Source organism: Anabrus simplex, chromosome 6, assembly GCF_040414725.1.
Source record: "Anabrus simplex isolate iqAnaSimp1 chromosome 6, ASM4041472v1, whole genome shotgun sequence".
Taxonomy (NCBI): domain Eukaryota; kingdom Metazoa; phylum Arthropoda; class Insecta; order Orthoptera; family Tettigoniidae; genus Anabrus; species Anabrus simplex.
The window spans coordinates 283,934,062-283,944,708 of record NC_090270.1 but is presented as its reverse complement, the minus strand read 5'-3'; the positions used below and the strand labels follow the sequence as shown (position 1 = coordinate 283,944,708).

Sequence of the window (10,647 nt, the reverse complement as noted above, 5' to 3'; positions counted from 1 at the left end):
AAGTAATATCCAGATCTAGTAATAAATCAGAATGTAAATATGCAAAAGAAATTAAACGGTTTTACTTATATTAGACTATTCAATGTAGCTATGAACTAAATTATTCAATAAGATTTCTTTCAATAATGCATTGGACAACAACATAATAAAAGGCAATACTTACCTTAACAGAAAGCATCTCCTTCTGAAACAAAGTCTTTATAAATATCAGCCTGAACTTATGAAGAATGATTCTTCTTCCCCTAACCTACACTCTTGAAACCTGTCTTAGTAAACTAATCCAGAGGGAAAGTAAACGCAAAGCAGATATTAATACAGAAAATTAATATACATAAACTAATAATTTCGGGGCTATTATGTGATTAAATATTCTAGTTACAAGTTTTGGCAGTGGTACGTAGTAGAAAACTTAAATTACACTAAAAACAGATGAGTAAAACAGAAGGAAATGATGGCTAATGTTCATTAAATACAAAGTCAAAGCAACTTCATTAAATTTCTAGGGAAAGCAATCAGTAGTAACGTGACCGATTTCCTCCCTCAAATCGCTGATTTCACATGTATACTCTAACAATCTTTCAGTGAAAAAAAAAAAAAAAAAAAATTGCCTTACTGAATGAAATGCCCTGAATTAAAGGAGCGATATCTGTAATACATTTATTAAAATTACAGTATGTTTGAAAAAAATTAAGATGCCTTCGCATTAGCCCCAAAAATGTACCAGCAATATTTTCACTTATCCTGAATCTGAAGGTACTAATCTTATTAAGCAGTCGAAACCTTGCACATTACAGGAATAACAGGAAGGGGATAGGACTTGAGAGGTAGAGGTGAAACTGCTCGCCAACGCCACTGCCATCTGCTAACCGCAACTGCTACCCCAACAGCACGCACACTGCTACTCAGCCAACACCGACCGACCCCAACTCAGCCTCTGCCAACCGCTCACTTGGCCGGTTTGGCAGCTCTCACTGCTACCACCACCCGCCCTGTGGTATTGGAAAAACATGGTTAGCCACGGGGCAAATACATGGTATTAACTCTAATTATTCCAATAATGAAGCGAAAGAAATATAGTTAGTTCTACAGTAAATAAATTTATGTGCACTGTGGAGTTATAATAGGTTTAGGTAGTAATATATTCATATAACAGAATGTACTGTAAAAACAAACCATGTCAAATCAAATAAGACAGATAGGAGGAACAAGGAAAGGACACAAAGGTCCTTTTTTCGTATTCCTCCCATCAATATATGACTGGAATAAAAAGTAAAATTTGAAAACCAATTATTACGATATATCATAATTCTGATATATAACAAAATGAACAGTTACTGGTAAACTCTAATCTGAAAGACATACTGGCATATACCATATATTGGCTCAATTTCACTCAATGGCAGCAAAATAAAGCTCCACAATACACCTGAATCATGATCAGTCTTGACCTGAAAATTGAAGGGCAAAGAATGACAACCTCCATGAACCGTGAGTTTTAAACTCAGGCCCCATAATGTATTCATCTAACCATGATTACACAGAAATCCTAGAGATACTGTAGACTAAAAAATAAAGTAACATAAGACAGTTTCTATATGAGAAAAGGTTTAATACTGGCGGCATAAGAAAACTCTCACATACATCCTAACACAGAATCCCTTCAGTATGGGGACAAAGCATTAACAAAAAAGCACAAGAAAATTGTGTTGATTTAATGATATTTCTACATAAACAATGGATCCAACAGAGCATTGAAGTATATGGCAAATTCCATTATGCTGTTACGTGAACGACCCAACTAACAAATCCCGTTTGACGATTGTATAGACGTTTTATATACATTTGTTAACCTTTATCATTCCCTTCTTTAATACACACAGTACATTGAAAATCTTCGATCAAGTTCAGAAAGTAACAAATTTACAAATAAAGCCTCATTTTTACAATGGCGTAAGATAAAGCAGTAAAGCAATCCACTGTTCCGTACTGGAGATAACTTCGGGGTAAGCTGAAAGGCAGCGAGGATACAGATCCTAACACAGCAGCGAGAATGCACAAAATACATACTCTGCTCTTGCCTTCAGAAGAGCTTCACACTACTAGTAGATATTACTCTGAACACCACGATACAAAGTACGTCATATTCTGCGCTGACTGCTTTCAAAATTAGCAGGACAACCCTCTCAAACATTAGATACAGTCATCAATGCCATGACAGACCAAGAATTGCAAGCTAAGGAACAAATGGCACTCCATGGAGGAAGTTTATGCAGTAAGTGAAAACTGCCATAGGCCAAAATGTTACCCTAACATCAAGTTCAAGGAAGTTCCAACACAGGAAGTCCAAAAACAATCACCAGCCATACCCTGGAAGACAGTCAATGTCGCAACCATGTACTTTGAAGAATTAAGTGAAATTAGATACAGCAGACAAGAGGACTCACCCAGGACTGAGATTCAAATCTCTTCCTGCCCTGGATGTCAACCGTTCTGAGGTGGATAAAGATTTCTGCCATGTGGGCCTCGTGCCAATAGACCTGAATTAATTCTGGTGCAAACTTAGCCTCCCTAACTTGAACCTGAATTTTGTTCAAATGCATCAGCAACAGCAGCCTACTACTTGAGAACTGAATATGACCAATGATGTTACATCAGAAATACAGCTCTGACATTGTACCCTGTGTTATCATGCCTTTTGGTAAATGTAAGGACATTTGAAGAAGACCCCATAATCCAGAAGATCTGGTAAAAGTAAATGCTTTCTCAACTGCTTAACTAGGTTATCACATAAGCAGTATTACAAGAAATAAGCATTTTTCTCATAAACAGGAGCAAATTATAGCACTGTGAAGGTTCTACGAATACCAATTTATCCGAATTAAAACCCATTTGAATATGTGGAAGTACAGTCTACAGTGCACGAACTAACTGCGTGTTAGGGAGAGCCCATTCGTCACAGCTGATATCAAGGCAATAGCCAGGGGACCTATTTCACATAGAATCTGAACCACAGGACCGTGACCATTTCATAGATCCCAAACATGCTAGCCACGACTGAATGTGACTGGCTATGAGAGATCACTAAGCCACATTCCTGCCTGGTCCCCAAGTAGAGTTTTCATTGCAACTGTATTACAACATTGAAAATTAGTATCTATGTATATTGACTAATTAAAAATACATATCTGTAATAGGAAAGGACAGGCAAGGTTAACCCTCAACCAACTCTGAACTTCCCAAACTTTCAAATGTGTAAATCAACTCATCTGTGCTACATTATGAATGTGAGCGCACACTTTGAGCCAGTTAGTGTACTTAGTAATGTGCAGCTATGTCATACTGGAAACCTTAGACATACTATGCTGCCAGCAGTCATATGGACATTTTATGTTGGAAGCAATTTTTTTTTTTACTCATTCTTGCAATGTAGAGTAGAGAAGGACCTTCACAAAAAAGTCTGTATATTTCATCACTGAATATGTACTGGAACTGTAAAATAATGCACCTTAATGGAAATTTCCCTGATATGTCTGTGTGTGTACTTCTCATGCATCAACCAACAAAAGTTTGTGCAAGAATGAGAATTTATAATATTAAAGGTTGCAATACATTACGGGTGAAGGAATGTAAAAACACTATTGAACAACTTCTTATACTGACAATACAAACAGAGTTGCGATACCAAACACCAAACGTCTGTGCCGACACCTCCCATTCCGCAAGCCTCTGGTTGAAGGTTAAACAGGGCCAGGTTAGAACGACAGCTACAGAAGAGCACACGTGAAAAATCCACATCACATCTTGTCACTCTCAGGCAAGATCTCGCCTAATCCCAGGTCATTCAGGCCTATTTCTCCTTTACCTCCCGAAAAACCCTCCTTACCAGCTCTCAATGAGGGTGCCATTTTCCCAACCACATTCCGTTCATTAAGGTATGATCGAACTCTACCAAGCCAGGAACTACTCCTTGTTTACATGTAGTGCTTCAGCTTTTGTCACCACACACATGAGCCCCCAAGATATAATACTGCTCAGTTATACAGTGGTCCTTTCGTTCTAACATAGCTCTCCTTAACGATCCACGTTTCATTCTGAATTTATGCTATTGTTTCTCTGCACGGGTACCACTCGCAAATTAATTTTGTCCTATTGGTAATGCAAGGCTCTTGTTGACTGCACTCATTCCACCGACATGCCCACTGCTCACCATGTCAACTAACTAGCGCCTCCAACAACAAACAATCTTACCTTGAGTACGAATACCTATTGCGTGTAAGCTTTTCTCAATCCTTTATTACTAACAATGCTCATACAATTTCTAGGCTACCAGGGAAAACTAGTGCAAGCCAGAAAATAAATTTTACTCTTCTCCCCTAGATAGATATTAACATGTTTACTTGTGCTGTTAGGACCATATGAAATACTGTAGGTACAGTTCAGTTCAGACACTACTTAAACCAAAGACTGAAAGCACTTTCAGGACTCACACAATGGACTTATTTTGAACATTTTCTGACATCCTAATTTTCCCTGGTAACCTAGATTTATTGCAAGAATTGTGGTTTTTAGGTATCTAAATTCTAGGTCACCAGCCAATAGGCAATTTAATTTTGGACTTTACCACCACCAAAATATTGAAATGAGTTACAGCACAGTCTGAGCACATGTTAACTTCACACCCATCACGAAAAGAGTGAAAGCTCCATATGAAAAGTAAAAGAAGTAACAAAGTAATTGAACAGGGTTTCTAAGTCACAGCCACATACTGCAATATTCATTTGTACCAACAGCCTTCTAGTAAATTTACTATTACAAGCTATTTGGTAGACTTTTCCAATCTAGTAAATAAATGTAGTGGATAATTGGTATCACATGTACTTTAGCTGAATAACAAAAGGCAGGCAAAAGCAATTGATGGTCAAAAGTTAATGCACCTTCAAGCCCCCTGCCAGCTCACCCATTCAACTCTCTGTGAAACCCAGACTGTAGTATATGCACCAGTGAATTAATGTGGATAGTTTTATTTATTGTTGTACTGGAATGATCTGTTTTTAAATTAAATTGGAATTAAATGAATACTGAAGAGCACAACCAGTAATTGTATAAGTTAAAAGAACAAACATTGTCCAAACTTGTAAGCACAGAATTTTACTAAAAAGTGAAAGGCTTGAATCTTCAATCTGCCCAAAGGTAGGAATTAGGTCAACGAACGCATAGGGTGAGCATAACAGAGGCAAGTGGAAACAATGGAAGCAAGGGAAACACCGGACCATTTTCTCACAATGTTATCTTCAGAGATCCACAATCATTTCTTCTACATCAATTTCTTCGACACCAAGCTTTGTCTGCTATTTTCAAGAACAAGGTAACAAAAGTGGCAGTTTCAAAAATGTCATTTCTGGTCAAAGTAAGAGAGTGCAGAATATGGAAATTTAAAAGCTACCCTGTACAAGTATTGTCATAAATGAGTAAATGGCAGTATGTTTTCACGCAGAAAGTTACATAAAATTATTAGGCCTTCAACGATCAACAGCTTTCCACAGTCATGGTTGAATCAACTGCTACACAATTCATGAAATTGCCAGTGGGCAGGACAATGTAGCAAACAGTGTGCAGTTTAGATGATACAATCTAAAACTATTTATGATGTTCACAAACTGTTGGAAATATTGTGCTGACACAAAAAACTCAAGACAGCAAAAAGCAATTGAACAATGGTGAATAGTACAGCAAAATGAACTTCCCTATTACAATTTGAAGCCATTTATTAGAGGAAGGGATCGGTTTAGATTTGCTTTTGCATGGTGTCAGTATCATGCACTGAAGACAATGATGTGCCTGTAACAAAAAATTCATATACTAGGTCCTGATTATGTGTATTCAAGAATGTTAACTTTTTCAAACATGACATACTAGATATACAATTGACAATGGGAAAAACACCTACTTTCAATTCTTAACAAAACTGTATAAGCATGAAAACGCCACTATGATTCTATCAGCCTTCTTCACTTATTATAATAACTTCCACCCACCACAAAGTTTGTCAATTTCTGGAAATTGTGGAAAAAGGTTGTAAATTACTATGAACGTTGGAAATTAGAAAACCTGTAAAATACAGCGAATTAGAAGCGATTCACTGTCTTGATAAGTTGTGCAAGGGATTAATTGCCAGAATGCAAGCACGTTTATTCGACATGCTTCCTTCCTTTAATTCATGTGTGGAAAGTGAAAAATAAGCCCTAGAGATTGAATCCTACTTGCAAGAAAACTGACAGGAATTATTTTTCTTTCACTATACTCTAGGCTGTATATCAGAATTACCAGAAAGCTGATCAACTTTGTCTCACGTTTCCTTCACCATCCCTATTGTTTCATTCTAAAATCGAAGTACCATAGAATGAGGTGAAAGAGGGACCTTAGAGGTGACAGGAACCTCTCAATCAAATTAAATTAGGTTATCAATATACACTACTATATAACATTAGTATTTTTGCACATCAATTATTATGACAATACTCAGTAACTGCAAAAGCTATCTCAACCCTGTTTCATGCAATAACTAAGTGAAAACATCACAGGAAGTGCAAACTAAGAACCTGTCAAAATTCAGAAAAAAGCCTATTCCAGTAAATTCCCAAAAAGTATTGCAGAGGTCTCCTTAACCGTAAGTTGGTGATTCTGGAGAAGAAAACTGAATTGGCAGAAGCAAATCGCTATCGCACTGCCTCTTCTGAAAGAAATGAGAAACCTGGCTCAAGCTACATGTGCGTGTGAAAATGAAGTAGTCAATGTGGAATGTACTTTCAAGAAATGTACATGTATGTAGAGAAATGAAGGTGCAGAAGAAAAGCACCCAAACACTTCAGCCAATGAAATCACCTATTCTATTGATTCCCAAGATTCTTTATTTTACACATTCTACTGAATTAAGAATGTTTTAATGCCAATGAAAACAGTTCTCATCGAAACAATGTATGAGATTGTTGCGGTCCGAGTCATTTGTTTATTACTTAGGTCTCCATACAATAACACTTTATGGTCCTCCTGTACATCGCATGATGAAAACAAGTTTCTGGGAGCCTTCTTACAGTTTCAAGAACAATTTTGAAGATGCCTTCAGAAGATCCACTCCCTGCAATTTTTCCTCAAAAGCGCCATTGCATGGTGTGGACGAGGAATGTATTCTAGCTCCTCGCATAGATCTAGTCTTTGGTGATAATGGAAGTCCCAGCCCACAGACATATCAAGGAAGTCCTCAAATCATACTGTGCTCTTTGTCCCATTATTTAGGACAGAGTGACCCTAATGTATGATAATGCATAACCTCATGCGTCCTGATGTGCGACAGACTTAAAACGCCGCCAGGATTGACTGGCTGGCACGAAGTCCAGACTTGAATCTCATTGAAAGTGTGGAATATCTTAGGGAGACGAGTATGTCAACAAGTTCTAGGCATTCGGCAGGAACTTCAAGAAAACAATGGTACCTCATTTCCCCAAGAAGGCATTAAAGCACCATTAGCAGCATGTCAGAGTTCAGGAAGTGATTAACAAGAGGGGTTATAATACCCACTCCTGAGGATAAACTGAATCGGGAAAGCACGTTATGTTGGGAACGTGATAAAAAAATACTTCTGAATTGAAACATTTTATTGAAAATTCTTTAACTTTTATACCTTTTTTAAAAGTCAATTCTTCTAATCAAAGTATGACATTTAAAGCTTCCAAACATACATTATACTTGGGCAGGGCTTATTCAGTAGATTATGTGAAGGAAATGTATAGGTATGTTAATAAACTTTACAGAAAGGTTGAAGAGTACCTCTCTCCTTCTCTCTGGTATATTTTTAAAAACTGATTAGTGTATTAAAAATTTTTTCCTTACATGAAGTAGGCAGAGCAAGGATTGCCCACTAAGAAATGTCGAACAGTTTTACAAAATCAAGTATTAAAAACATACTTGGGTTAATTTACACATGCGCTCTTATGAATCATACAAAATACCCAATATTATTTCTGGGAATCCGGCAAATTATCTCAAAGGCCAAACAGAAACTGCCAACTCAATCCAGGCTTTAATGGGAAATGCTCCAAACCTGAGGGAAAGTGATCATCATAATTTATTCCCTTACTTCTGTACGTACTTTCCCCAGGAACAATTCAACAAGCAAAGGGAAGCCCAGTATTGTATCAAGTCTGCCTTTCACAACAGGAATAATTTTACTCTGAAAGTATCACAACTTGTATACATGACTACAGGGAAAGGAATTATGAAACCCAAAAGAGAACATAATTTGCAGATTTCAAGCAAAAGGTTATACCTATGGCTCAGGTGGGACACGAATACACAGAAACTAAAGTAAGAAAATCATTTTTACAAGCAATTCTGAAGCACTCCTATAGATATAGAACAAAAAAGCATCAAACAATATTCTCTACATTTAACATTTATTTTGGCCTACCAGATATTCTTGCTACCCAGAGCATTTTACATATCTTACATAACCTCATAATATGACCCTCTAAGAAAGGGTTCAGAATATCATGATATGAAGATTTTGTAGGATTTGAAAGAATACAGCAATACTTCAAGAAATAAATATCACACACTTCAGATGATCCAGATACCACAGAGTAAAATTCTTAAGTCATGAGCAAAGCATTCTCCAATCATAAGATATATGCTACAATTTGTGTAAGAAATGGAAATCATTCAAGTTTTCATATGAGACTGGAACGAGAGAGAGATAAGAAAACACATTAAAGACTAGGTCTAATGTGTTTCCAATTATTCCAAGACCAAATTCAGACAGAACACTGCCTCATTAAAAATCCTGTAAATACTGTAGGATATGGAGCAAACCATCTCATTTGTTTAAAAAACAAGTGGTCCACATGAAATTGTTGAAATAAATTCAGGTGGATGAAGCATAGCTCGCTACAGTACTGTTCCTCCTGTGGACTTCACATTTTTTTTCAGTAACTTCTACCCAATTTAAAAATAAATTTTTTACTTGGGTGGAAGTTATTGGTAATCTAGGTGAAGACCAATGAAGTGTTGCTGTATTCATCAAAATAGGCAAGATCAGAACAGAATTTTCACATCAAGAAAATTACCCTGTCCCATTTAACACATTTCATGAAATAATTTCTTCTGAAATTATTCTTAACCTAAGATGCTCAAGTAAACGCTAGATGATTAATCTATGAAGATATATAGGGGCTCTTCTGTCAAGGATGACAATACATTACTTGTACAAGGTCATCGAAGCAACTAACATCTTCAAGCACAGTAATCCTACTTAGCCCACAAGATATGAAGCACAATTCAAATGTCTATATGCACCCGATGTCATAGGTGAAAGAAATTTACAAATATGTGTGTGTGTTAAGCTAATTCAATGACAAATTGTAAGACCTATTTCTACACTTTTGTTTACATTTAACCATTAGATATATTCAAACTATCAGACACTTTCAACACAAATTACACACAATTCTTAATTCAAGGACATAAATTCATCTGTTTGTCAAGTTTTACAAGAGATAGCTTGAAAAGAATTATAAACTTACATAAAGGGAAACACTTTTGAGCAGATTTAAAGTAAACACAAAGGGGCAGACCTTGCGTCAAAAGCCCAGTACAGAAAACTAAATACACAATTATTATAAAACCTTGTCACAAAGTTTGCACAAGTAATCAGTACCTTAAGGGCAGAAGACTGCATTTTCAGCATGCACTTAAACGCGAGCAAACAATTCTTCTGCATTAAGTTTCTCAACCTGAAAGAAAAAAGGTGGAAATGTTACTATGAATGCATTACAGTAGCCCAAAAAATACTAACATTCACTAATTTAAAAAAAAGAAAGTCAACCAGTAGTTGAAGTGAAGTGAAAAAGGGTTTCCCCAGTATCAGTCCAAATGCAATGACAAGCAGACATAAAACAATACTTTTCGTCCTAATAACATCCTACGCACCGACGATCAGGTTCTTTGATAATTAGTATTTGATGCAACTCTGATTAAGGAAATCATTTCGTAGTTATTTAATTCAACTACCAGGGAAAATAACAGAAGTACCACCAGCAGTTACTTTTCTAAAATTAACAATATACTTAAAGACCTGATTTCCTCCTGTAAAAGCCTGCTATAATGTTTAGGGCTCATAGCAAGAACACAGTTGTGACAACATTCTTATGTCCCGAAAATTCCTATATCAAACTGTAATATCCTTCAGTTTTGACCTATTTCATCGACTCATCCCTTATTACAAGTGATTCAGCAAAGTTTCTTCACTTCGGTTATTAACACTACAGAAAGGTATTTGTATACTAAATAAGACTGACCATCATAAGCATCAAGTTCTCAATAAGTGCACTAGGAACCTCTCTCCGACATTCGAAGGTGCCGTTCATTAATAATACCCAGCGATATACCGGGTGGTACAGCTGCCCCTATTTTTTCCCGAATATATGCAACCAGCTAGGACGTAAATGCCTCTTAGTCCCATCTTGCGCAACACCTTACAGCAATGTTATGTGTAGTTAACCCGATGTGGACTTCTCTGCACAATGGAAAAATGGTACAAGAGGCAATAAGTGAGGTCCATCTCAAAAACACTGTACCATTGTATGTAGAGCAGTG

At 36.6% G+C, this 10,647-nt stretch overlaps 1 protein-coding gene across 3 annotated transcripts in view; it reads right to left on the bottom strand.

The window, feature by feature from the left end:
• Window positions 1-490: 490 nt before the first annotated feature.
• The window catches only part of SC35 (SR family splicing factor SC35), a 47,632-nt gene continuing 37,475 nt past the window's right edge, over window positions 491-10,647 (bottom strand). For 2 of the 3 annotated variants that reach the window (XM_068228444.1, XM_067150454.2), the window contains exon 4: window positions 8,358-9,785. The gene's annotated coding sequence lies outside the window, so the exon portion shown is untranslated. Of the gene's footprint in view, window positions 990-8,357; window positions 9,786-10,647 lie in introns of those variants that run through there. The other variant, XR_010860596.2, reaches the window with a different exon arrangement.